At 43.2% G+C, this 5011-nt stretch overlaps 1 pseudogene; it reads left to right on the forward strand.

Annotated features, from left to right (window-relative positions):
• The first annotated feature begins 1704 nt into the window (after positions 1 to 1704).
• On the forward strand, positions 1705 to 2399 carry LOC100480978 (annotated as a pseudogene).
• Positions 2400 to 5011: the final 2612 nt, after the last annotated feature.

Raw genomic sequence — 5011 nt, forward strand, 5'->3', positions numbered from 1 at the left:
ATACACTGTTTTTTGTGACTGGCTTCTTTCACTTGGCATCATGTCCTTAAGATTCCTTCACACTGTAGCCTGTGCCAGAATTTCCTTCCTTTTTAAAGCTCAGTAATATTCCATTGCATGTATATTCCACATTTTGCTTATGCCATCTTCATCGATGGACATTTGGGTTGCTTCCACGTTTTGGCTACGGTACATAATGCCATGAAAATGGGTGTATAAATATTTCTGTGAGACCCTGCTTTCATTTGGGGGGGTTATCAACCCAGAAGTGGAACTGCTGGATCATACATATGGTAGTTCTATTTTTAAGTTTTTGAGGACTCCCCCCCGCCCCCCGCCGGCCACACTCTTTTCCACAGGGGCTGAACCATCCTACATTCCTGACAACAGTATGTCAGGGTTCCAGTTTCTCTATATTGCCACCAACACTTTTTTATTTTCTGTTTTATTAATAGTAGCTATCCTAATAGGTGTGAGGTGCTATCTTACTATGCTTTTAATTTGCATTTCCCTAACAATTACTGGTGTTCAGTATCTTTTCATAGGCTTGTTGTCCATTTGTATATCTTCTCTGGAGAAATGTCTATTCAAGTCCTTTGCCCATTTTAAAATCAGGCTATTTGTTCCTTTGCTGCTGCTTAAGCCTTCTATTTGCAATCAGTGAATGAAGTCCTCGCCCTCTGTTATCTTTAATAATCTCTAACCAAGAGGTGCCCCAAGGTACTCTCTTGTTGAGTAATACTAGAAAAGAAGAAAATGTTGCTGTCAAGAAATCTTGAAGTTGGAAAGTAGTTGGAAAGTTACCATTTATAAGCCTCAGATATCCGTTGCTATTGGTTGTCCAGACTCTTGGAGAAGTTTTGATATGCCTGAAATCTTTCATGAAGATATTATGTTATTACTGCTCTCATTCATTTCAGTTCAACAACATTTACAGGCTGCCAGTTACATAATAGACATTGTGCCATGGATACTTTAGAGTTAATATAAAACACACACAAGGGGTGCTGGGGTGGCTCAGTAGGTTAAACGACTGACTTGATTTCAGCTCAGGTCATGATCTCGGGGTCCTGGGATTGAGCCCCAAATTGGGCTCACCACTCTTGGGGAGTCTGCTTCCCTCCCTCTTTCCCTGCTCCTCCCCCTGCTTGCTCTCTCTCTCTCTTTCAAATAAATAAATTCATCTTTAAAAAAATAAATAAAACACACACAAAATATTTTAACTCCTTTGATCTAATAACACCTACCAGCTAGACCCTGGGTCACTAGTTTTGGGATCTACATGTTTTTGAAAGAGTTTAAAAAGCTACAGCTCTCTTCTGATCTTTCCTGCCAGAGCTTCCCTCTCTGAATGAGGAAGTATACACACCCTTAAGTAAGCCTGATATTTGGGTTGGGCCTCTCAATTTTCCCAGGCCTCACCCAGGTGAAAAACACACCCTATCTGAAAATCTAGTTCCTTTAGAATTCTTGGTAAAGTTTTGGAGACACTTCCTACACAAGGCTATCATTTCTGCTTCTATACAGAAGCTCATTCAGAAAAAACTTTTTTCTGGTTTCAACTTGTTGAATCATATACAAAAATCTCAACAAGTCCTTAATACATGAACAGCCATCCAGCGCCACCGGTACTTTGAGCTGCCCGCTCCTCCTTGCCTTCCCTCTCCCAGGAGAAGCCCGCAGCTAGAGCAAGAAGCAGGGACCATGCTCCAAGGCAAACTGATGGCCCTCGACTACCACAACCCTGCTGGCTTCAACTGCAACGATGAACCAGAATTTAGAAACTTGATTGTTTGGCTTGAAGACCAGAAAATCAGACACTATAAGATTGAAGGCGGAGGTAATTTAAGAAACTCCACAGTAATGACTGGCCCAAATTCTTTGAAAAGTATCTCAGAGATGTTAACTGTCCTTTCAAGATTCAAGATTGCCAAGAAACAATTGACTGGCGTCTTGGTTTAGCTGTAGGACTTGAGTTTGGAGATAATGCTGAAAAATACAAGGATTTGGTACATGATAACACAAAAAATGCCAGCAATGTAGAGGCACTGATCTATTTGGATGTAAGTGATTTTAAGGCTTGTGTAATGGCTTTGGCTAACCCTCTTCAGATTCAGTGTCGGGACAACTACCCGGCAATACTTAAGGCAATTCGCATTTTGGTACAGGATGCAGTCGCTACAGAAAATCAAACAAAAGAGGGCTTGCCTGTTGCTTTAGACAAACACACTCTTGGTTTTAAAACAGGAGATGCCGTTCTTAATGAAGCCGCTCAAATTCTGTGATTGCTGCACATGGAAGACCTCGGAGAGCTACAGGCAAAAATTCATGAAGCCATAGTAGCTATCCAGGCAATTACTGGCGATCCAAAGACAGACCACAGGCTGGGAACACTGTAGGATTTCAGCTTCTCACCTACTCAGTACAGTTGGGAACCATGTATGGCTCTGGCAAGTGTCTGGAAATCCAATGTCACATTTTCAAGGGAAGAATCCCAGAAAATCGACTACATTCTAGAGGTTTACCATCATTGGCTTTTTAATAAAATTCAGGAAAGTGGGGAAATGAACAGCTATTCACAGGATTGTCTACATTGGTATCCGTCTTCTTCGGATTATCAGGTCTCTGCTCCATGATACCCTCCATCCATTTTTGTGTCCCAAATCTGGTTAACCCAAACTCCCAAGAAGCCACTGAATGTGAAAATATTCTTAATCTCTGGCCTACTTAGGAACAATCCATCAACTCCAAGGTAGAGAAGACAGCAGGACTAATCTAGGCTCATGGTCTCCTAGAGTATTACTACTGGAAAGGCCCCTGAAGATTATCCAGTCAAATCGTCCCCCTGTCACATGAGGAAACTCAGGGCCAGAGAGGGGACACATTTTCTCAAAGCCAGGCAAAGTCACCCTGTCTCCAGACAGCACAGGGCTCTTTGATGCCACACCTCTTTTTCTCCACTAATGTTCATTTCCTGAGATGCCTCTTGATGCTTATTTACCTATTTATTGAACATGAAAACAATCGTATTACTGAGAATCCTTGAAATTTGTTTGAATGTCTTAAACAAAACGCTCTGTATTAATAAAAGTCCAGAGTTCAACTCAAGAAACAGTTTTGCGAGAAGTAGGATCAAGTGGCGAACTCCTAGGGAAAGTGCTCTGGGTGCCTCTGAATGACTCTTCAGACTTGAGAACAATGGCCTGTCTAGAGGAGGAAAACCACTAAGCTCCTTTCCTTCAGGTCATGCTCCCAGCCTACAAATACACCCCCGGCCCCTGTGTGGTCTAGCGCTTTGTTTTGTGTTCAGTAGGATTAAGGTGTTTCGGATTCATACTTTAACATCAATACAAACACATCTACACCCTCAGAATAACAACAACAAAAGTGACTTTCATGTGGAGTTTAAGGTAAAAGTTTAGGCCTAAGTGACTGAGACAAATTGAAGGCCAGATACACTCTAGCTCGGGGATGGCCCAGAATTATGACATCTTATTGCCACAGCACATCTGGGTCATCTAGGTGACAAACAGTACAGTCTATTATTTCAGAAAGGTTATAAAAATCTATGGGCCTCACACCATGTGTAATGTGGGTGAGGTAGCAAATTTGTAAGAATTTTTGCTTCTGCATTTCCTGATTTAGAAACAGGAGAGGTGTGGGGGGGTGTCTAAAATATCTTCTGCCTATCAGTGAATCTGTACATGCTTGGTCTAGTATTGGTCTCTTGGGCAAAGAGAGGTGGCCGAAAGTTTATCTCACAGACTGAATAGGGAACCCATTCAAAATCTTGTTTGGTTCCTCAAAGAATCAATAAAACCATTTTCCTTTTCTGATAAATACATCAGGTTGTCCTGTATCAGGTTGTATGGATCCATGCGTTCATTAAGAATACAGAGGGTCATTTTCTCTGATCCAAAAATTCTTGATTTGGGGATAGTTAAAAGGAAACGCTGAAATCCTGTCGTCTGCGCGGGCATTTAAGACCCAGGAGCCACATTCTAAAAGAGAGCATTGCCCTGGTTCCATAAAACCCAGTTTATAAACCCACAGACATTTGCTTGCAGCGTCTTAAACCAAGTCCAATAGTCACTGTATTTTATTTAAAAAGTATCCTTGTGTTAGTACATACAAATATACTCTCAGTACAACTGTCCGTACAATTTATATTTAGTTCAAGAGGCTAGGGTGAGAAGGAAAAAGATCATAAAGCAAGGCTCAGGGACTGCTGCTCCCTTCTAAGTGCAAAGCAGGCTGAGGCGATGCGAGGGCATCCGTGGCGCTCCCGACAGTCCACAGTTCAGCAACAAAGTGCGGAAGTGGAGGGAAGTTTTGATGTATAAAGTACCACAGCGGTGTCTGGAAACAACCAGAAGATGCTAGAAGGGAGCAGGAAAGGGTAATGCTAGAATGAGGGCTGGAGAGGGTCAGTGTTAAGCTAAGGTAGTGATGAATAAAGCCGAGTTTCTCCGTAATTTGAGGCACAAGACGGGAGAGAAAGCATCGTAAGAAGCAGCTCCGTTCGGGAGCACTGGGGGTGTTTTAACAGGGACATGTTAAGGGACATTAGGAACAGTAAAAAAAAAAAAAAAAAAAAAAAAAGNAAAAAAGGAAGGAGAGTTGGAGTGATGATTATTGAGTACTACCACTGGGAGGAGGGTCTTGCAGGGATAATAAAGGGAGAAGGGTGTAAAGGAAGGGTCAGGAACGGTAGGGGTAAACTATGGGAAACGACTGCGCAGACGTCAGCAGCAAAGAAAAAGAGAAGGAATGGGGTTGGGGCGTGGCCCAGAAAGGGAATGGCTCAATAGCGGGCTACGGGGTGAAAAGGAGAAGGGTGGGGAAGAGCCTGGCTGACAGCTGCTCTCAAATGGCGCCTACAGGGTTAAAAATCAGGGCGCCCAGACTAGGAGGAACTCGGTTTCCAGGGTAACGGCTCCGACAGTTCCGGCAGCGCAGGCTCGTACCATTGCGCTGGCGCGCGCGGGGGTAGCGGCGGGAGGGGACGCGC

Source organism: Ailuropoda melanoleuca, chromosome 16 (assembly GCF_002007445.2).
Source record: "Ailuropoda melanoleuca isolate Jingjing chromosome 16, ASM200744v2, whole genome shotgun sequence".
NCBI lineage: Eukaryota > Metazoa > Chordata > Mammalia > Carnivora > Ursidae > Ailuropoda > Ailuropoda melanoleuca.